Source organism: Poecilia reticulata, chromosome 3 (assembly GCF_904066995.2).
Source record: "Poecilia reticulata chromosome 3, P_reticulata-male-v2, whole genome shotgun sequence".
Taxonomy (NCBI): Eukaryota; Metazoa; Chordata; class Actinopteri; order Cyprinodontiformes; family Poeciliidae; genus Poecilia; species Poecilia reticulata.
Window position 1 is genome coordinate 7,954,793 of NC_088832.1, and position 24,071 is coordinate 7,978,863.

At 42.9% G+C, this 24,071-nt stretch overlaps 1 protein-coding gene across 3 annotated transcripts in view; it reads left to right on the forward strand.

Annotated features, from left to right (window-relative positions):
• The first annotated feature begins 5,479 nt into the window (after positions 1-5,479).
• LOC103462179 (semaphorin-4B-like) overlaps positions 5,480-24,071 on the forward strand; it is a 65,305-nt gene continuing 46,713 nt past the window's right edge. The window contains exon 1 of one of the 3 annotated variants that reach the window (XM_017304108.2): positions 5,480-6,111. The gene's annotated coding sequence lies outside the window, so the exon portion shown is untranslated. Of the gene's footprint in view, positions 6,112-6,160; positions 6,401-16,005; positions 16,388-24,071 lie in introns of those variants that run through there. The other 2 variants (XM_017304109.2, XM_008404801.3) reach the window with 2 other exon arrangements.

The following is a 24,071-nucleotide window of genomic DNA, read 5'->3' on the forward strand; positions in this document are numbered from 1 at the left end:
AGTCTACGGGAAAAGAAGGCGCATGGATGGAGCTTATGGTCGTGGGTAGACATCTGGGAAAGAACCGCGCCGACCCCGGTGTCGGAGGCGTCAACTTCCAGAATGAATTGCTTCTTGGGGTCAGGCTGGACCAGAATGGGAGCGTGTGCAAACCGGGACTTGAGCTCCTCGAAGGCGGCCTCCGCTTGAGGGGTCCAGACGTATTCTCTCTTGCTGGAAGTGAGAGCGGTGAGGGGTGAAGCAGTCTGACTGTAATTGCGTATGAACCTCCTGTAGAAGTTTGCAAACCCCAAAAAGCGCTGTAGTTGTTTGCGGTTTTCGGGTTTAGGCCAGTCGAGTACTGCCTTGATCTTGTCCTCGGATGCTCTAACCTGTCCCCTTTCGAGGATGTACCCTAGGAAGGTTACTGAAGGGCGGTGAAACTCACACTTTTCCGCTTTTACATACAGCTTATTCTCCAGAAGGCGTTGGAGAACCAGACGGACATGTTGTTTGTGCTCCGCGAGGGATTTGGAATATATCAGGATATCATCCAGGTAGATGAACACAAAGACATTGATGAGATCCCTCAGGATGTCGTTCACCAGGGCCTGGAAGAAAGCAGGTGCGTTAGACAACCCAAACGGCATGACCAAATATTCATAGTGGCCCATGGGGGTTTTAAACGCCGTCTTCCACTCATCACCCTCCCTTATGCGAAGGAGGTGGTAAGCGTTCCTGAGATCTAGTTTTGTGAATATGGTTGCTTCTTGGACGGGCTCAAAGGCTGAGGATAATAATGGCAACGGGTACTTATTCTTGATGGTGATCTGGTTGAGTCCACGGTAGTCAATACAGGGCCGGAGAGAGCCATCCTTTTTCCCCACGAAGAAGAACCCTGCTCCGAGGGGAGAGGATGAGGTGCGGATAATCCCTGCAGCTAGAGACTTGTTTATGTACTCCTCCATGGTTTGCCTTTCTGCTCTAGAAATGTTATATAGCTTACTGTTGGGTAATGGGGCGCCAGGCAGTAGATCGATGGCACAGTCATACGGTCTGTGGGGTGGCAGAGACAGGGCTTTGTCCTTACTGAAAACAGGAGCTAGATCATGGTACTCACGGGGAATGGAGGAGACGTCAGATGGGTCGATCTCAGCTGGCTCTGTAGGCGTAGTGACGACTGGAAAGGCGGAATGAAGGCAGGTACTGTGACACTTTGTGGACCACGACTCAATCTTGGTCTCGGCCCAGTCTATGTGCGGGTTGTGCTTGTATAACCAGTCGAAACCAAGGATGATGGAGGCACTGGCGGCAGGAAACACGAGGAAAGTAATCTCTTCTGTGTGATTACCTGAAGTGAGTAGACGCACTGGCTTGGTTTGATGGGTGATCTGTGGCAGGTTCCCTCCGTCGAGGGCTGATACCCGGAGAGGAACTGGAAGCGGCTCGATTTCAATAGACAGTTGCTCGACGATGTCTGAATTAATGAGGTTCTGTTCACACCCTGAGTCAATGAGGGCTGATAAAGAATATGGTTCGTTAATGATTATGGAGACAGGGATGATGAAGCGAGATCTTACTGCTGTAGTCTCCGGCAGTCTCCCCGTCCTTACTGCCGGACCTGCGGGTTTAAACGTATTGGACAGTTAGCGATTACATGATTGGGTTCACCACAGTAAAGGCAAAGCCGGGAGCGCATCCTCCTCTGCCGCTCCTCTGGGGTTAGCTTAGCGTGTCCCAGTTGCATGGGTTCTGGTCCTGTAGATGAGGGAAAGGTGGGTGGAGGTTGGACAGTCGACTGGTTACTGACCTGTGCGGAGCGCGGAAGGGCGGTGCGGCGGGATCGCTCACTCATCCTTGACCGAATCCGGTTGTCTAATCTTATGGCCAAGTTAATAAATTCATCCAGAGACTCTGGTTCATCTAGAGTAGCCAGTTGGTCCTTTATCTGCTCATTTAACCCATGAAAGAATGCGCTTTTAAGCGCAGCAGGGTTCCAGCCTGAAGCAGCGGCCAAGATTCTAAAATCGATGGCAAAGTCTGACAGTCTTCTGGCCTTGCTTCAATCCGTGTAGTTCACGGGAGGCTGAAGTCTTCTCAGCCTCTTGACAAAACACCTGCTGTAACTCCTTCAAAAACTCGGGGAAGGTACACCCATAGTTAGAGGCTGAAGAAAACCGGGCTTCGGCCCACTCTAGGGCTCGGCCCGTCAACAGGGATAACACGTAGGAAATCTTAGCACTGTCATGCAAAAAACTCTGCGGTGAATGATTAAAGATGATATTGCATTGGAGAATAAACCCCTTGACCTTCCGGACGTCACCTGAAAATTTCTCTGGCGCTGAGGGTCGGACGTCCGAAAACATGGAGCGGGCTGGTGGATCCGGAGCCACTGTCGGGGAAGGTTGAGAGCTGGGAGCCTGCTGAACTGAATTCCGTAGGAAAGTGGTTAATTCTGTTAGTTTATCGTTAGTCTCGGCTTGACGACTAGCTAACTCCCGTAATGCGGAGTCATGTGACTGGACTAGCGCGTGTTGTTCGGACAGCGCCCGTCTGATAGCGTCTGCTGAGGTTCCGAACTGGCCTGAGTGTTCTGTCATGTCGGTTTTAAGGTTGCGAACCCACATGCAAGAACACAGTCAGACAGAGCGAGTCAGAAACAATAATGTTTATTGAAGGATCAGGGAGCTGGTGGCGAAGCCGAATCGGCGGACCGGTTCTTCTACTGCCAACGGGAAAAAGCAGGGTTAGCGAGAACTCAGCGGAGTTTCTCCAGGAAATGACTGAGGTGAGCTTACTTGGCGTGGAGGTATTAGGGACGAAGCGGAGCGCGAGCCGAGTGTCCGTTGACGAGCGATGCTTAGCTCTGATGTCGGGCACGGCCTGGAGCCTGATCCGTCCAGGCGGTCCTCCGGGAAGTTCGGGCGTGGGCCTCCTGGCCCGTAGCGTCCCGAAGGGGAAATCCCGGGGAGGGATCGACGAGGGGAGATCACGCACACACACACAGGGAGTGGCGTCTGACCGGGAACACCGGCAGCGTCGGGAAATCACACAGGAGGGAGGTGATCCACAGCGGGGAGACAGACTTACACGAATGCGGGGGCAGCTGGTTTCCGGGAAACAACTAGAAGACGGCGGGAGAATCTGGCGAGGGAGACAACAAGGGTTAGACGAGAGTAATCACAGAAGGCCTCTTTCTGGAACGCTGGTTACCGTGGTAGGCAAACACTCAGGCGGTGAGACGGAGTGTAGCTGCTGCTTATATCGCAGGTCCACGCCCTCTAAACCAGCTGCAGGTGTGTGTCCGGGTTGAACCAGGACACTTCTCAGGGGTGGAGCATGGGTGACATCTGCTGGATGTCTAGAGAAGTGGTGGTTCCAGGGACAGGTGGAAATAAAAACTAACTAAAGGAAAACAAACTAAGAAACTAGGAAAAGGGGAGGACAAACAGACCCTGACAGTCCTTGGTTTTACATCAGATCTTCCACAATGTCCTGCTGGTTTGTGTTTCAGCCTTCAGGACTCAATATGTCCTGAAGGTTCATTTAGCTTCACTAGACGCTCCACAAAGATCCAAAACACTAAGTAAACTGCTGCGCCGATACGTCCCGTATGTCTGATCCAGCAGGCTGATATCCTGATACTTGCACTCCGATTGCATCATCCCCCCCCCCTCTCATCTCTCATTTGTAATGTTGCAATAACGAATTTGATGTCACTTTCATTCTTAAGGCACCAGAACAGGAAGTGGATCAGAACATTTTGTTTCCTAAATCATCCAACTCGACAGGACCGTTTATCTTTATCACATTTCATATTCCGTTATAAAATGATTTATTGTGGTTTCTGACGAGTGAAAGATCACAGCAATTAAGGAAAGGTAACAGAGTAGGAAGTGCTAAATCAATGATTCATGCAACACATTTCAGCAAAACAAGATATGTTTTAAAAAATGAGGAAATGCTTCATTTTAGGCTCCTCTTTGACTCGGCCATCTTAGCAGATCAATATGCTCTTGGTTAAAGTTTGAACTTCAATTCCGTTGTCTTTCTGACAATGACAATAAAATTATTCTGATTCATAATTATATTAAAATGCCAGAATTTGGTGGTATCAATATATGTTGCATCCATCCAACTGAAAAAAAGCAAAGCTGTCAGACTGGAAAATGTAAAAGTGCAGTGACTGCGTTGCATTTCACATTTCAACTAAGGGTGTTTTCACACCTGACAGTCCGGTAGACTCTGTGAGATTTGGGTCCAAAATCGCAACGTTTGTGACATTTCCAGCTGCTGCGGTTCTCTTTCGCACGACACTGTCAAACGAACCAAACTCTTTGAAAAACCTGTTCCTCCCCTCGCCTGGAGTGGCGCCACACCAAGAACGACTGAAGGAAACTACACCAAAACCTCTGAAAAAGACATGAGCCCAACTTCCTTCTTTGCAAAGTGTAAACAACAGCTGTAAAAAAAACAGATTTTAGCACTAACAAAAGAGTTTGTTTTGGTTGTATTTACCCAGAATGCCCTGTGCTTTGATCTGCTTCGTGCATTAGGAGCAGTCTCCGGTTCGGTTGGCATTCATATATGTATTCAAACCGTGCCAGAGTTCAGTTCAACCCATACCGAGACCTGTGTTTGTAAAGGACCAGAGTTACATTTTTTTGGGCAGCATCAGAGTTTGTTTGAGCATTCACACATCCCCAAACGAGTCAGACTTTCTAGGCAAACGGACTAAAGTTAAACTAAAACGGACTAAGCAGGGCTGGTGTGAATGCACCCTAAGATGTAACTGAATGTCCTTAGTTTTCTTTAGCAGGAGTCTATTGGCAGCCCACATCTTGACTTGGTGAGACATTGTACTCCAGATCAACTTGGGAGAACATTTTTTGTCCACAGATGAACCCAATGACTGTTTGAATTTGATCTAGCTATCGGGCATTGTGTCCTAACTAAAGTCCCAGCTAAAGCTTTTATTGTCATGTTAAGATGTTATTCTTACGTGGATTTTGACGTATGCTTGGACGTGCTGCAAAATAAAATACAAGGTTTAGAGTCCAACTAGTCAGAATTCACCATTCCGCCTTCTGGCCAGGCAGAGCCTATCATCGGCCGATCCAACACCCCCACACTTACCGTGACAGTAAATACGGGGAGGTTAGCGAAAGAAACAAACACACTGAAGAGCTGGAGACTAGCTTAACTTCTGAAATGTAACCAAGAGAAGTCACAAAGGAGTCTCCTTCATCCTTGTATTCCCGACATCATTTTCCCTGCTGCCTCGTTTCCTCTCGCCTGGGTTGGTACGCACAGACCAGTGATGTGAGGATATGACCCCGAGCTGTCATTGTTTTCCTGCAAACTCCTTCCCTCTCCCTCCTTGTTCGTCCTCAGGGATGTTGGGCAGCATACATCGGGTGATTTTTATTTATTTTTTAACCATAAGTGCAGGTACCGCATCTTCAATTTATTTTTTTTCTGAAAAGCCAGCAGAAAGTGTTTGGGATAACTCACCTGTAATGTGCTAACAGGCTGTCCATCACTGAGTTTTCAAAATGACAGGGGAGCCATTAGCCCGGCTCAGAGTGTGCGTAATGGGATGAAAATGGTTGGGCTTGTGATGTTTTGAGTGCGTCTTCTATCATCTTTGCACTTGAAAGATGTATGAGAACTTATTCATAGAGAGACCTTATGGTTTAGGCGCACAACACAACATGTATACCCTGGTAGTTTTTTCTTCTTTTTTTCCCCGTGCAATATTCGTAGTTTATAGGTGTGCGGATCTGAATTCATCCGGTGGGCTGCTGCATAGGGACACACACACTCACCTTCCCCCACCCGTAGCTCACCCTCTGCAAAACCTGCCATTCCCAGGTCTATGATGTAATGCTAGCACACACCCCCATCCTCTCCCTCCATCTCTCACACACTCCTCTCCTCTCCTTCCTTCCCCTTCTTTCGATTGGTTGCTTTCGTCTGCATCTGCTGGATCAGCTCTGACTCCTTTCCACACGCACACACACATTTACACATACACTAGCAAACGGGGGATTCCTCCGCCACTGCAGCCTCTGCTCAAGTCTCCACCTGGCTCTAGCAGAAGAAGAAGAAAAAAAAACACACACACACACGGTGAGTGCATCCTTCTTCCCTTTCAGACAGCAGGTGATTGTGGCTCTCAGTAAAAGACGAAAAGAAAAAGAAAAACGATGAGAAGATGCTGATTTTTTTCAAAGCGGCTGCAGCAGCCTGGGAGTTACGAAGTGGCATGAGGTGGAGGGAGGTTGGGGGGAAGCCGCTCAGTTACTACAGATACCGGTCATCTCGGCGCTCTGTGCCGTGGCAGTGCGGTGCTCGGGGTTGTTACGGCTCCGCGGATGTATCCGAGCAGGAAAGGAACGCCGGGGTGCACGTGCGTGAGGTGAGAAACTGCTTTGCTCGTTCCGGCTGAAATGGGAAGCTACAATGTCCTCCAGGGTGTTGAGTGAGGTGTCAGTCACCTTGCTGTGGAGGTAAGGAGGGGAAGAAAAGAGCTGCGGCGGCGTTAAGTTGCTTGCTGCAGTGTGTGTTTTGGACCGGCTCGGATAAATGCCCGACAGTCCCGTTACGTTGCCTGAAGAAACAGGGTGTGTACATGTGGTGTGAACCGGTGACATTTGGTCTCTCGCGCGGTTCTCTCTCTCTCTCTCTCTCTCTCTCTCTCTCTCTCTCTCTCTCTCTCTCTATTTTCTTCTTATTATGTGCGCTCCGCTCTTTTACTGTGGACTCGGTGACACTGAGCATAATAGGAAAAGTAATTCTATTATCGCCTCGGCTTTTCACTGCTGAATGACACATTAATGATAATGGAAGTGGGCGAAAGGAAATCACTGGTCCATTTCTCTCCCTCTCTCGCTCTTTCTCTCTCTGCTCACTCTGACCAATTTGAAACATTTGTGCGATGAAATGTTAATATTTTAAAACGGCGGCTCTACACTACTGCACTTGACATTTGGAAGCTCCCTTAATGATTTCATTGTAATGCTTTTCCATTTTCTTCGATTAGATTTTTTCTTTTTAAAAGTCCTACTTAGAAGTGCTTTGCAAGATTATTTATACATTAAAGCTGTTTGCATGGATTCATGTTATAAACGCAAACTTCTGTTTTTATACTTTTTTTTTTTTAACAAATTAAAGTTTGAAAATTGTGACTTGAATTTGCTCTCAGTTCTTCTGAACTGGGCCAGAGTTTAAAAAGGGCTTTCAGGGACATTTAGCCCAGGGCTTCATGTGCTTGGGGGATATTTTTTATACGATTTTATTTACAATTGCATGTTTAGCAAACAAACTCATAGAAAATTCATAGACCCATATCTAGTAAGGTATTTTAATATAGTTGGGTTATATCAAGTCGTTAAATCAATAGATTTTGAAGATTATGAACGATCTGCCAGACTGTTTAAACTAATAATTCATTCATTCGTGCCAACCGAAGTGTTTGTCTAAATGTCAATGTACTGTAATTTTCTGCAGTCACGGATTCACGTCTAAATAGTCAGATTTGATGGAGTGCTTATGTGGAACAGCGATTTTTACCCTAATGTAAAAAATCCCATAAAGTTAATGTTTTCGAACGTGGTTCCCATTTCTCACACATGATCAGGTATTTTGTTCATGTCTTCCATTTTCCATCTGACCTGTGATTACATGTGTAGTTATGTGGAGGTGTATGCGATGCACATATGCGAAAAACCATGTGAAACATGGGAATCACAAGTTTTTTTCTTTGCTTTCTTTTTATTTTTTTTCAAAATCCACATGCAAGCACACGGTTTTCACATGTGAAATTCGTGGGATTGTTCTGCAAGTGTAAGTCTTGACCCAGATTCTCAGTTGTTTGATTCTGGACTTTGATTGGACCATTATAACACATAAATATTCTTTGATCTAAACCCGGCTGGTCCTGGTTTTGGATGTGTCCATCACGCCTCATTCGAAGCTCTGTCAGGTGTCAAGCAGCAGGAAAACACACACAAACGTCCAGGACAGGGATCACTGAGGACCAGGGTTGAGTTCATGTGCCCACGTCTACATCATAGATCGTCCTGTTGGAATACACGTTTTGCGCGGCCTTGAAACAAAACTGTGTTTCCTTCAGGATTGTGCTGTATTTAGGTCACTCCACTTGCCATTAAATATATCCCCACAGTACAATATGAAGTGAAAACATCATTTCACCTCACATTATTCAGGAGCATCACAGTCAAGGTCCTGAATATGTATGCACACCACACGTTCTAGATTTGTAATCGCTAAAACAACAAATAAAGTCGTGAACGGCAGCAGCGCCAATCCACGAGACACCACCAACTCACTGGCTGCAGGCGGCACAAAAGCAAACACACATCTCACCCTCCATCATCTGCGTGCCATTTCTTTCATTACTCAATAAACCAATCAGCTCTGCTATGCCTTTCAACAAACTCGTTATTTATTGGGACAGCTGTTATAACCGTTCGCCCCCCCCCCTCTCCTTTCATTAGAGGTCTTCAGACTCAGCAGGCCTGATTTGAATAAGGCCCCTCATGAAACTGTGTGAGCAAATATGTGTGTTGATTTTATTTTTTCCAAATCAATGATTAGCACACGAAAAGACTCTTCCTGGAGGCTATTTAACTCTGACATGGACTCTGTGGGCGTAAATGGAGAGTAATTATGATTGTGGCCTCAACAAAACAAAAGCTAATAAAGCAACAGGCAATGAGGAAGAGGAGCTACATCTTCAGCTCCAATAGGCTGTTTGGGCAGCGTTTGGGCGTTTAGAGGGTTAGCGAGTGGTCATACCAAGAGTTTATTGATTTCTTGCTGTTTCAACCTCATTACATCTGACAACAGACAGCAGTGTCGCCTTTCCGCCCCACAAAACTTTAAAAGTGACTCCAGAATCTCATGTTAAACTCATTTGCTGTTGGTTTACTTGATTTTACATAAAATCTGAGCCTCGTATCTGCAGGGCTGCGTTCAGTACCCATTTCTTGCTAAATGAAATGGGGTTGGGTCTGCCCTGAAGTGATGTGAGATCCATGTTTTGGTTTGTTTTTTGTTCAAATGAACATGAACAGACTCGCTATGAAGTCTTGACAGAGTTACAAATGGAAAAGACGGATTATATTTCAAATCAGGACCCAGTCTGTGCAAGCTCTTCTTCCATATCAGCTGCTTATTTCTCCTCATTTTATCTAAAGATTTAATCGCTTCCTTCCACCTGACCTCGGCTCTGACCCTCATCAGAACATCTCCAAGAGAAAAGAACGTGCAGAGATTGCAAGGCCTCTGCGTTTGTCTGGTGCTTCCATTCCCAAGTGGCATTCTATAAAAAGTCCTTTTTCTCCGAAGCTGTTCTCGCAAATCTCATTCATCTTTGTTTTCATAAAATACTGTCAAAGGAAAAAAAAAAATCTCGACCATTCAAGTGCGCTGAGTTCCTTTTTTTTATTATTACATGACATTTAACTTTGGATGAGCTGATTGCAGATTTTCTGAAGCCGATACCCATTTTAGCCAATTTCAGTTTCTGTTTGGGAACTATAAATTACAAAACAGCTTTTAATAAACTATTTTAATGGGGGACTATGAGGGCCATTTTGTAGCTTAATCATGTTATTATTTTACCTTAAGTTGTTATAAAAATCAAATATAACTTAAAAGAAATCTTACTTCCCAATTTAATTCCTTGAAATTGGGCCGCTCTCCCTTTAAAAATGTCTGCTCCTTCTAAAACCCCGCCTTCAAGAAGTCATGACAGCATGGCTCCTCTATTAACCCTTTAACAACGTTTTTACCAGCGTTTCACTGAGAAGTAGCTCCTATAATGAGCTCAGGTGTTCCACCAGGTGTTTGCTAATTTCTGCTGGCTAGTCTGAAGGAGCTGAGTGAGGGAGATGTGGTGGAGGGCTGCTCTGTGAGGCGGAAGCTTGGAAATGGCTCAGAGGAGGAGCTGTGTCTTGAAGGCCGAGCTAGGTCCACTCAGGTGTTTTCTGTAGCTGAACGGTTGCCATGGAGATAAAAGGATTTCTTAAACATGCATGAAAGAATTAAAGCAACGCTCCAGGTGTGTTTTGATGAGGGAATAACATTAAAACATAATGATTTTTTTCATAATACTCTCAAAATCTGCACAAAATTTCATAGACGTTTATTAATAAGTGTAAATATGCTCAAATCCAGATTATGACAAGGAGGCTTTTTTTGTAGAGTTAAAACCAGCTAAACTGAACTAGAACACCTATAAAAAGTCAGATTACAGCTCACCAGCTGTCCTTTTCTTCCTTTAGCTCAGCTGAAAATGTTTAGTGTACCATGTCAGCATCATGTCTGTACAAACAAATCTGTGTCCGAGAGAAAAAAAGCTCCAATTCGCTATATGTAATATTGTTGAATAATTTATTCATTTATTGTATCTGTACGTGAGCTTTAGGAATCCATTCTGTCGTAGCAGATGAATAACTCTGTGTTTTGGGAGCAGAGGCAGGGATCTGAGTGCATGTAAGAGGCGAGGAGCTAAGAATAACCGCCATTCTGTTTCTGATCCACAAACTGACCTTCAAGTGGAACCCAACAGGTTCTGATTCTCAGGACCGTCGCAAAAAACTGCAACAGCTTGCACAAAATTCAAAGGCAAGGCATAGAGTGCATTCAGTTTGATGCACTCTTTCTTTTGACGCTCTGCAGTGCTCAATATGTGGATTAACTGAGTTTATTTGCCCTGGAAAGGGCTAAATTCATTATTTCCTTCTCGCCGCCTGAGGCGTTTCCTCAAAGCCCTCCTCCCCCGCCTCCTGCTCTGCAGCTGTGTAGGACCTTCACCTATGCCCTCCTGCTGGGTAGCCCACAGCCTCCCGTCTTCAAAAAAAAAAAACCCAGTTAAAGAAAGACGCGGGCAAACATCGGCTGTGCAAACACACCACTGACGAACGTCTTCATTTAAGCGGCACGGGTCGTCAGACGTCATCGCCAAACTGTCAGGGGGGAAAACGGAACCAAATTTAGCCGCATTAATCTCATAACCGCTCGCAGAGTTCACATCATCGCCACATCTCAGCCCTTCCCCCAGAACAGAGTGCCTTTCATTCATCAGGGGAGACGAAGAGGTGTGCAGAAGTCCGTCTTGCTGCATGTCAGAGTGTTTCCTCGTGCTTGTTTTACTGATTCCTGACCTCAGCAGGAGAAGCTGGATAATCTACAGACACCTGGTTGTTTTTTTTCTGATTCTTATCTTCCCCGTTCGAACATTGCTGCTGGGTATTTTTTTTAAGACTGTCACAATTAATCGGATTGATCATGGCAAATCGATTATCGAAATAATCGTCAACTAATTCAGTAATTGATTAAACGCTAACTTGAGTATACAGACTCAAAATAAAAAGCAATTAGCTGAAACAAACCAACAGCAGCAGTTAAGCCAAAACTGTGCAGACACATATACATATATATTTTGCATTTAAACATAAAAACATATTTTTCTGTAAATATGTTTTACCCAGAACTCCTCAAATGCTACAGTTTTAGCTTCATCCGCTCTATAATGCTATGTTACTGCATTTCAGGTAATAAATTGTTTATTTTCTTGTTAAGAAATGGAATTGAATTAGTTGTATGTTGGCATATTTTAATGGGTTTCTAATGTTGTATTAAAAAATCCCATCCCCCCCCCCCCATCTGATTAATCGATTCATCGTCAGAATAATTGATTCCTCAGATAATCGTGAGTTTTTATTTCATTTTTGGACCTTTCCTACAAGCTAGAAGAACAAACAGTTGGTTCCATCATCAAATCTGACCCACTGTGCTGCCATAACAGTGAAACGAGGATGCTTTATTTGCTCTGAAGTCTTCCACTGAGACCGCTTTCTGTGTGAAGAAGTGGGGATGATTAGTTACAGGAACCAAGGACCTTGAAGGAAAACACTCCGGGATAACCGAACATGAAAGTTAGCGCCAATTAAACCAGATGACATGATTTGCATCCAGTTTTTTTTAATCGTCTTTCCTGTCGCTGTAAAGACAGGCCGTCCTCTGACGTGTGTGTGTGTGTGCGTGGCAGAGGAAGAAAGGTAGCCACGACGAGGCAGCGGGGAGGGATGGGAGAGCAAAATAAAAACAGGGGAAGCCACTTCTCGTGTCTTTGATATGGACATGAGCTGCCATCTGCTGCAGCTGAGTGATTTTTACTGTCTCTGTGAGCAGCAGGTCGTGCTAGCTTGTACCAACAACCTAGCAGGCACTGGCTGTTACACAGAGTGTTAGATCATTCAACTGAAAAAATAAAGGAAGACAGAAAGAAAGTCACGTTTAGCGGGATAACGGAGGATCTGAAGCCTGTAATTTCAGCCTGTACAAGGTGTTTCTATAGTCTGGATTTGTGCAGTACTTGGGGAAAATAGGAGTTAAACTGATTCATATTTTATATGCCCTCCCATAGAGCATTTATTTGACAAAGATACACCTAAACAACGCCTAAATTGCCTTGGCCATTACCATAAAATATACACTGTAGCAAGTAATCCATATATTTCATGAAATCTAAGCGAACTAGTCTGCAAATGAAGTTCCTGGTAAATAAAGGGAACAAAACAGGAAATACAGTTTGTGTCTCTTCTGACCACAGGAAAAAAAGCCAAGAAACGAGCTGAACTTTAGCATTCCTGCTGCAATGTGAAAAGCAGCTTCAGTTGACCTAAAAAGGAGGAGTTCAGATGATCTAAGAGCAGATTTCTCTGATAAGCAAACAAATAATGCACTTTACGGCAATGACGTCTCGGTGTGCTAACTACACAAGACTCCACTGCTGAAGAACAAGCATGTTAGCATGTTGGAGTTTGTTGTGCCATTAGCTAGATAAGTGTGCAGGTTGGGATATAAGGATGTGGGCTGTTCAACCGCATGTGGTACTGGTAGACTTTATACCAGTACCATCGGAAGGAAGAAATGTACTGGGATACTCTTGATAAGAATTTGAAGATGAAACGTATGGATTTCCAAACAAGACAGTAGTTCCTAACACACTGCCAAGAAAGTTTTACATTCTTTCTTTGAAAGAATGTAAAACTCTATCAGGAAAACTACCACACTTCAAAGGCCCAGTCAATCACTTGACTTTTAGAGCTGAAAATCAATTTAAATACTCAGAGATCAGAATCCATAGAATCGCAGAAGAACTGATCACATTCTGAAAATGGGGTGTGAAGATAACTGTGGTCAACATGGTAGCGTTAAAGTTGTTTTTGTCCAGGATCACCGGTGGTCTTTAACTACACATCAGCTACAGAGCCAGCTAGCTTGATGAAATGCTATGAGACAGCAACAGTATATTCTGGGGTGGCCAAAGTTTTATTTGTAGGTTTCAAAACAACTTTCTTTGTTTCCTTATGTTTTTTTTTGGGCGACTAAATCCTCTCCAAACAACAGATTTCCAGATCTGCTGTTTGTCTGGTACTTAACCTGAATAAAAGCTCCGCGGGGGGCTTTGACCCGGATATGCATGAGCATTGGATGGTGCCGCAGTTAATGGATGATGACAGTAAGACATTAGTGGAGATCAGAATCAGATCGAGGGAGATGTGTTCAATATTAACAAAATAATAATAGTACGCTCCAAATAAACCCAGATAGACTTTTTAGGGACACACTACACATATCCAATCAAATGTTTAGTTAAAAACTACTGGAGTTGCAGAAACTGCAGCTGACAGAAAATTAGATTTTCTCATTTGTTAGATTGTAACCACAAACTATAAGATTTAAGTACTAAGCAAACACACAATAGTGCATAATTGTGAAATTGAAGTACAATATTACCAATATACACAGATTTTTTTGAGTAAATAGTTTGTAAAAACAACTGATTCCCCCATTCTTCACGGCAAAATAGTTCAAACTCTGAGACTGGAAGAGGACCCTCTGTGAAAATCAGTTTTTAAGTCTCAATAGGTTTTAGATCTGGACTTTGACTGAACCGTGCTGACCATGAGGCCATGACCGTGGCTGACCATGTTTGCAATCGGATCTTTTTCTCTCCACCTTAGGTTTGTTCTCGTTTGTGTTGGTCTGTCACTATACGAAACACCGACATTTATGATTATATTGTGATTAAATGTGAAAACACCTATGAATATTTTGCATACCTGCTGAATATTCATCCACCTCCATCTGCTCAAAGCCTGTTTTCAACATAAATAGGAGGATTCCCATCTCAGAAGTAAATCCCTGTTTGTATTTGAAGGATTACCAAGAGTCCCCGCAGTTAAGGAAGAGGAACTTTGAGTCAGTGCCGGCCTACCGGGAGGAAAATGTGAAGACATATACGATATGTATTTACTGGAAGCAGGCTTTCAGTACAGACATCTACCTCAACCTACTCTCAGGAAAACTGCCACACAAAAACCCGGCAGAGAGCGACAAGATTTTCAGAACGAGCCCTCACTCCTCCGTCAAGCCGAGCCCTTAGGATGCAGCCCAGAGCATTCTGCGCCTGCTTTTAGTTGTTGTCATCACATTTCTCAAAATATCTGTCAAATTCCCATGTTGCTTACAGACGCTGAAAGCGCAAAGCTGGAGATTAATTATAAGACTATATCTCCCTTGCAGGTCTTTAATTGCCCCCACCTCCCTGGGTCGTCAATAAAATGGTCTCTTCTGGGTTTTCTACGAAAAGCAGAAAAAGCGGAGAGGCCAGGACTTGCTGTTGCATTCAATTATTAAAGGGAAACTAGAAAACTTAACTTTCACAGTTCTCTTTATTCCTGCAACAAGCCAAAAAGAGATTACATGAATGGCTGAGTCTGGACCTGCCCAGGTCGTTGCCTTTGTACATAATCCTCCCTAATTCTCTTTGTAGTGGACACGCTCAGCTGTCAGTCATTGTTTAAAGCCTGCAAGGAACAAAGAGGATAACTAATATCAGCAGCGACAGAGAAAGAGGAGTTTGAGTCTGGAGTGGAAAAAAACAAGAAAAAGAAATTAGAGCTTCTTTGCTGTGTTTTGTTGCTTCGTGCTGCGAAAAATACATTGCGTACGGCACATTTTTCGGAAATAAGCGCAGTTCACACACTGAAGTGACATCTTGGTCCTTCTTTGACTGATACATGAAATTCAACACCAGACTGTTCAACGTTGTTTAACAAAATCTGTGGTTTGTGTTTGAACTATAATTTCACTTCATTTAATAACATACTTATTATGCAGTCTTGACACAATGAAATGTGCTTCTATTTTCTTTTCAATAAAAATAAATAGCATATGGAACATTTGTATTACCACACTCTGAAGTTGGGCATTTATCGTATCGTTTGTCATTTATCGCGATGGATTTGTTATCATGATAAAAAAATTTAGTTCTCGTTATAATAAACTCCAATAAACGATGTTGACAATCCGTCAAAACAGTCATGTTTCCATTACAGCCTACTGCTGTTGACGCGAAGAGCAGCCATTTTGAAACGCGAAGTCGGCCTTGAACATCTTAACTGGGAGTGGTCAGAGTTTCTCCCACTTTTCGAGTGGGAAGTTCAAGTTAGGCATTCCAGAGGATTTTTCCCACAGGAAAATCGTAATTTTCAAGTTTGGATTACAAGTGGAGCACCACTAATGCCTAAATCCCCTGAGTTTCAGTCATGTTGCCTGGTTGGCTGATTATGGAAGCAATCGATAATGTATCTAATAAAGTGGCTCCTAAAATATCAGCTGACAAACGAGTTCGCTGAACTGAAGATTTCACTTGGATTCTAATCAAAATGTGTTGATTGGATTATTTACTAAAAATAAGTAATTTAATCATCATTGAACATCACATTTACAAATTAATGTCTAATTAACATCCGGAGTGATGTTAAAAAGTAATATTCAGAGTTCATCTTTATAGTGTGCTTTCTGTATCTTAATCGAGATATTAAAGAAATAACACGTATCGAATTTCCTTTCACAAACTGATATTTTTAATGTAACTTTTCGATAATTACATTATGTATTTGTTTTTTTTTTTTTTTTTGGTGGGGCGGGGGGTTGGGGGGTCCTGCCATCAACCGAGTGAGGCGTAGGGCTTTCTGTGTTTGTTTAGGTGTCCATTAGTTCTTCCTCGTCGTTTGCGTGAAGAGCAGCAGCCGGTGTTCTGCTGGGCTCTGTGTCGGACTCAGGCAGCGTGTGCGGAGGGAGGAGCTAAAGTTTGGAGGCTTGAAAAGGGAGCAGCGTTCAGTTTGTAGCGTAGGAGATTTGCTTTCACACGCTGGGAGGATGTACGCCGCTTCCCTGTCAGCGCCGGGCGCATTTTGAGGATTTAGCTTTTAACTTTGGGTCCGTTTCTTTTCATTTTCTTTTTTTCTTTTTTTTTTTGTGGCACTTTTACCCAGGGACCGGGCGTTGTTCACTGTGGAAGGTAAGCGGCTCTCTCTGCCTCCGCTCGGTTACAGTTTTATTACCCGCAGACGCCAGGTTTTTGTGCTTAAAAATACAAGGGTCTAAGAAGGAGGAATTAGATATTTTATAAATGTTTGTGTGTCCGAACAGAAAAAAAATCACACCTATAGACATGAACTATTATTTACCTTAGTCTTATTGTTTTTAATAAGCTGTCCAGTCTTCTGTAATTTTTTTCCCCCGTCCTGCTCACCTCAAACCAGGGTTCCCCGCTTTCCATTCATGTCTGGCTGCTTTCTGACTAAATTACAGCTGCTAGTTCAGAAGAAAGGCGCAATCAGACTGAGATGATCAGCCCTGCTGTGCTAATGGTGCAGGTGGGGAGAGAGCCTGATGGACTTGTCCTCCTATGCTCTTCTTCTGGAGAAACAGCTGCTGTTTGCATCCAGCCTCAAACAAAACAACAAACGTCTCCTCTGCTGCCAGACAAAAAAAAAAAAAACACACACAGGGGGAATTGCTGCATGATCCATAATAATTCACATGTCAGAGCACAGGTCGGGATTGATTCTGCTCAACCTTTTCTCTTCTTCAGCAGATATGGGTTTTGTTTTGTTTTTAATTTCACGTCTACAATTTATTTATTCTTTTGATTATTTTTGCATGTTCACTGGTATTCAATCATTTATTTTTTTGATGCGGTCGACGTTTTTGAGACTGGAAGACATTTGGCTTCTCCTTCAATTCTGTCAGGACTCTTCACAAAAATGTTAATACTACTTCCAGTCAGATAATATAATTATGTAGTATTTACCGTATCTGCGCTCCATACTCCTCAAAACCAGCCGGCACTTGCTGGAAATCAGTAGGAGGGAACAGCATCTGCTTTACTGGAGGATTTATGATCTAAATCACTGGCTTCTAGTCGTCTTCAGTACAACAAGATCTTTTTGTAAAAATATATCCCCACTTGGAGTTGTAAATAGACATTATCTTTTTCCAACTGGCAACGAATGTGGAATATTTCCCAAATGTTCTGATGTTTTATAGTGATCCTTTTTTTTAATGTATAAATGACATCACAATGTTTATCTGCACAAGCGGTTCTGAAAGTCATTCCTTGTGGTTTTTTTTTTTTCTTTTATTTCTTCAGAACTTCCTTCCCAACAGTGTGGCTTTGTTGTGATATTTTAAACCCGATCTTTTGGTGCTTTTGCTGTTTTAACGGTGGAAACATTGTTCAAATTTGATTGAACCAATTGTTTACTGGAGCACACGAGAAGTATGTTGGAGTTTATCCCCAGTAAATGGGTTTGACGCCCCCTGTGTTGAGTTTCAGCCACTGAAATCGCACTTGTATTACACCTCTGCGTGATTGTGGTGCTAGACAAAATATTGTATTGCTGACAAAATCCCTCTATTTATCTGGCTTCATGTCTAATTCTGCTCAAAACAAGCAGTCAGAATGTCGACAGAACTTTAGCATTGAGAAATTTCATCACTTTATCCCCATCAAAGGACTTTATTAAGCTAAAATCTCTACCAGCGTACCAGTTGTTACACATTTTAAGTATTTATTGTTCATAAAGATCATTTCTGAGCAGATGTGCCTTTTTAATAACAACGAATTTGTCATTAGCGGTTGCAAAGTTGTGTAAGTCAGACTGATATTTGTGGTTAGCTGTTTTCACTCTTAATACAGTTCGCATGTCGTCATGCTAAGCTACGTAGCTTAGTACGGCTAATGCAAGTGTTTCTGTATAGCAGCCAGTTAATATTGCACATTTTATACAGAAATTCATTGTAGTGTTTACAACCACTACTTTAATTTATTTATTTATTTATTTTTCTGGCTTGACAAGCATAGGTCCCTGAGTGTATATTGCTTGTTTTTGTGTGTGTGTTTTTTAAAGTATTTACAGCAGCGACCACATTCGACGTCACATTGACAGGCAACCACAAAATAAAGTTTCAATAATTTTATACCAACCATCAAACATGCGCACGGCATGTTTTCTCAGCTCCGCAACACAATAATGATGCTGGCTTTAAGTCGCGAAACCTATAAACTATGTTAACACCAAACTTTGCGAATATTTCAGTGCGATCCTGACCTTCTGCTCTGTAGGCTTGTTTTGGTTTGTCGAGTCTGACGTCTGGCGCTTTATCACTACAGTTGTCTGTAAAGCAAACTTGACCCTGGATAAAGCATCACCTTTGCTCTGGATCTGGTCTCTGCAGATGACTCCTCAGGAAATCGGCTTCTTGCCTTTTTCTTTTTTTTTTTTTTTTTTCTTATCCTGAGCTTTTGGAGTTAAATCTGCTGATTGTGTCGCCTGCCTTGTGTTTGCGTTGGGCTGATAGGCCTGGTTGGGTTCAGACTGTAAATGGCTGCAGCCACTCCTTCTGATAGGCTCAGGCTTTCTTGTCGTAAACAGATTTTGAGGGTCTTTCTTTCTTTCTTTCTTGTAATTCAAGGATCAACTTGTTCTCCCTCACTTTTTTTTTTTTTTTACCCTTCTCTTTTGTGATTGCGCGGACCCCCACCCACATGTCGAAGCACTCAAAGCAAACAGCCAGTCTCCACCCACAGCTTCAGAGGAATGGTCAGCATGCGGGGAAGTTGTGGTAAAGAGTGAGTCGTGCAGAGAGACCCTAAAGAACTATGTGTCCAGAGGGATTTGGGTCACTCAGGGGGGGACAGACTGATGGGAACTTGCTTGTTTAGAGTCCCTCAGCAGCCTCTCTACCAGGGCTGGGATGTGGGAAACCGGTCATTTTTCTGGGTTGGGTCCAGGTCACACCCAGGGACGGAACAGCCGTGAACTACGCCGCCTTTCCAGTATGTAAACAGAAGTTCTCCTTTCAAACGATGGCTTCTGTCCATCCACAGCAGAAAAAGTTTGGTTTTTCTTTTTAGGGCATGCAGGGTTTTGTTTTTGTCTTAAGGTCTGACTAAAACATCTGGCGGCGATGGCTCCTCGTGATGGCTGAGGAATTTGTGAGAAGTCACACTTAAGTGAGAAGGTTTGCATTTGCATCCAGGGACTCTGCCTTTCTCTCTCTGCAGAGCTGCTGCATAGCTTTTGTCTGCCGGCTGCTCGGTCATTCATATTCAGCATAAACCTACGGATCCTGTCGAGCGCCCCCCCTCCCTGCCTCCTGGCCCTGCGGGGGGTTTAGGTGCCGGGCCAGAGTGGGATTCGGATGCAGATGACTTTCCAGGTGGTTCTGCTGGAGATGCTGAATTTCATATGCAAATGTGATGCTCCGAATTTCATTATGGCTGCATTGACATCCCCCTGCAAAAGTATTCGCACCCAGTAAACTCGAGCCACATTTTGTCATGTTCCAACTGCTAGCGTTTTATTTTATGTGCTATAGCAACACTAAACTGTTCAGTTTTTTAAAAAAAAGAGGCAGCACGACTGGTTGGAACATTTTTAAACCATCATATTTGTATTTGTGAACTTGAATACCTTTTAAATAAAAGGAATCTTAAACAGTCATCAGATTTCACTTAAATAGAATCCGGCATTTACAATGCGTTCATATCTGTAACATAGTTTCCCATTTGAATGGACTCTTATTGTCCACATTGTGTGCTTACAAAGTGGCTGATAATCTAAAGGTTTTGGAGAGCAGGAGGAATATTTCTGTAATGATTATAAAGGGAAAATGAAGGTTAATGATCATCTATAATGTTGTGGTTTACAGCAAATGTTTTGCAATTAGATATTTTGTATCATAGCTTGGCTACTCTTGGCGTGTTTTCACACCTTCCCAAATGAACCGGACTTTCTAGATGAACTACCTGGAGTTTAATTGGAGCGGACTCGGTGGGGCTGGTGTGGATGCACCCAAAGAAAACTAGCAATGAATCCTCCATTTACCTGGCTCAGTGAGGTGGTATTGTGTTTACTAATGTCTGTTTTGCACTTTATTTGTTTTAAACTGTAAAATCAGTGATGTTGAGCTTATCATTAATCTTACCATCAGTTCTTAACCTGTTTTAGTTCTGTTATATTTCTTCAGTACTTCCATGCTAGTCTTTAGCAATGGGGGCTTTTTCTTGATGAAGCTGCTTATTGACAGCTGCTGCTGTGGTGAGTCTCGGTTCACCTAAACGCTCTCTGTAGGTTTCCAGTGGAAGTGGGCTTGTATCACCGCCGTTTCTATTTGTGTTGAAGGTTAGACAAAGTGCTCTCAGCTGCGGCTCGCAGGAGATCCTGACTGAGGTGGCCAGCAGTGGATGGAAATGTGTTGCGTAACGAGCTCCTCTCCGGAGAGAAATGCAACATTTCCTCTGCTCTCCTTCAGTTTTTTTTTTTTTTTTTTTTTTTTTTTTTTTTTGAAGGAAAGCCAGAGAAAAAGAGAGCATGACTTCTTGGAATGAAAACACACCTGCTTTATATCTGGAATGTTTGTTTTTGTTTTGTTTTTTTGTTTTTTTCTTGAGAATCGGAAGTTTGCCCATTTTCCTGGAAATATGCAGCTGTAAAACTTTAGAAATCTGGAATTTTCCACAGAATGTGTGTGCGTGTGTGTGTGGTTGATGTATCAGAAGTTTGAAATGTCGACTCGTCTACTTCCAGTGATTTGCAGAAGTATTCATGCTAGGGGTGGGCGATACAGACTTGAAAGTTTTCACGATATTTTGGGGGGGTGTTGTGATATTTATTACTGCTTTGTTAGGTGACTGTCACGGCATTTATAGTCCCACAAATACTGCTCTGTAAAAACATTCCTATTTATAAAGTGCTTTTTAATGACGTCAACCTCATAAAGAAGTGTGATTTGTATCACTAAAATGCACAGTAACTGCATTTTATCATATTTTTAAAATTTTTCTTTTAGTTGACGCTCTCGAACAGTGGAGAAAAATGGTAAAGCTCACAATCTCATCGACAGACTTTTTTTGTTTTTAGGGTTTTCTAAATTGGAATAAATTAATCAGTGATGAACAATACAATAAATGTCCACCCCTAATTCATACTCCATAAACCTGTTTTGCAACCACAAAATTCAGGGATTTTATGGCAGTTTGACACAATGGCATTTAATTACGAAGTGGAAATAAAGTAGTAAATGGTTTTGAACTTCTTACAAATGGGTGAAAAGAGGAACGTTTAGTGTACATCCGTACTCGATCAATATCTTTGGCTGCATTTACGTTAAGTCTTCTATGCTTCATATATTCTCAGTTGGATTGAAGTCATCGTAACGCATGACTGAGGTCGGTCTGAACCGTTCCTTTGTATCTCAGCTGTAGGTTTGGGGTCGTTTACCTGCTGAAAGGTGAACCTTCACCCATGTCTGTGGTGTTCTGCTGACTTTATCAATTTTTGTTGCCGCTTGATGTGTGGTTTACAGAAAATACGTGGAAATTGGAAAGCTTTGAACACTGTTGTAAAGCACTCCATTCAGTTTCCTGTCTGGTTTCATGCTGGATGACATGAAGTCATTTTTCAGAGGTTGGTGCGAGGGCTTTTGGTAGAGCAGCAGAGGATCTTCTTACAGTGGACCAGTTTAGATAGTTTTTGGTTTGGCGAAGAAATTCAAAGGCATATTTCATTTTTAATCCACCTTTTATGAAGCAGGCTTTGGTGAGGGTTTGGCAAAAAAAAGTGTCCTTCTGTTTGACTTCTACAGCATAGAAAATGGGATGTTGAGATCTTTTTTTATGATCTGTATCTCCTGGTAGTCCTTTAAGCTTTTGGACTGACTCCATGCTAAGATTACAGTGTTGAAAAATTGCTCAAATTGCACCTGTTGGCACAGCAAAACCTGGATCTAGTTGAAGGATTTCACCTGCACACATGAAATGACTCACAGCAGAACAGGCCTGTGCTGCCACAGTGAGTAGGTGGATATGCAATCAGGCATGGAGTTTCTCCAGAAATCTGATTTCAAAAACACAGGAAAGAGGAATTTCAATTTTACCAAGGGGGGAAAAAAAAAAAAATATGGGTATTTCCTGAGAAGTAGATGTTGCCTAATTGTCTCCCAACCTTCAGTTCTATTTTTTTTCTCACCACAGGTGGTTGGTTGAGGGAAAAAAATGGTTTGTACTGTATTTCTCTGAAAACTCTGTGGGGGAAAAAACATCCATCCCCATTTTCACTATTCAGGAACGGGTGGGACATGTTTGTCATTCTGGACAGAGTTACAGAGCCATTCCTGGGGTTTTACATCTCTAGGGAACCACAGTGTGGACCGTTATCCACAAACAGAGAAACCATGGAGCAGTGGTGAACCGTCCCACTACAAAATCACTCCCAGAGCACATGGATGGTTTCCCCAGGAGGGCACAAAAGACCCAATACCCCTCCCCCCCCCCCAAAAAAAAAAAAAAAAAAAAAACAAATGTCAAAACAAAAAAAAAAGCTTTTTGAAAAATTTAGTGGACTGATGAGGCAAAGTTGTAATTTTTTATTTTTTTTGGAATGTCATTGTCCTGGTACATCTCCTGCACAATATTTCATGAAAAGATCATGCGAATAAGCTTTGGTGCTTTGTGACCTGGACCACTTGCTGTGTTTGATGGAACCATGAATTCTGCTGTCGACCAGAAAATCCTGAAGGAAAATGTCTGACCATCTTTAAGCTGAAGGGTTCTCTGTTATGCTGCAGGAAAAAGATCTAAAGCACACAAAGTCGGCATCGAAATGGTGACAAGAAAACAAACGAATGCAAAACAAATTTTTTGAACTGAGCTTTGCTAAGGCCTAGATTTTGATCCGATTCAGATGGTTTGTCGATCTCTTAAACAGGCCGGTAATGCTGTAAAACTGCAATGTAGCAGGACTAAAAAACTGTGAGGTAAAATACTGATTGCCAGTTTGCTGGCAGCTGCTGCACAACCAGTTATTAGAGGGGGGAGCTTTTACTGCACTTCTAACAAACTTAAAAAAATGTCAATAACACCATTTGTATTTGCTCATTTGTCCACCAAATTAATTTTGATCTTGCACAAATCTGAAAAAAACTCAGGGTAGAAAACACTTTTTCACAGCACCTGTCCCTTATTTTGGACCAACGGCTCAAAGTCCCAACCGCTGACCTCTGTGCACTTTTTTTTTTTTTTTTTTTTAAAGCTGAAGATAAACAGACAACTACCTTGGGGCGGCAAAACTGTCAAATGACTCATCCAGCCCATATCGTGTTCCCACCTCGAGCGAGCAATACCTGAACAGACTTGCGGTCGTAATCATGGAAATTTCTACCTGAACGCAGAGGTGGTTTGTAAATCTTTGGGCCCAACAAGGTGAAACGGGGGACCAGATTCACAATACATCTGATACACTTTTAAATCCCATTGCACTGCTTGTCAGATCACGTAAAGAAATGAGTCGTCATGTCGGTTTAGCCACAGGGATTAATCCTGCGGAGGTACCCCTCCCCTTCTCCAAAATTGACATGCAAGTCATGAGATGACTGGTTCACTACAGACAGCCAACCTCTTTTAGGTTTGACGTTGTAATTAACAGATGAACTGTGATGCTGACGCAATGCGTTTTGGGCCATCACGAAGGCCTCGGTCATGCGATTACACGACTATAAATCATCTGTCTTTTGTCACGCAAACGAGTTGGTCCACAGCGTTCCCTGACGTCAGGACCAGCCATGTGGATGACTGAGATGTCGTCCTGTTGCTCATAAAGCAACAGTTCATTGACATCTTTGACCGATGGAGAATGAAG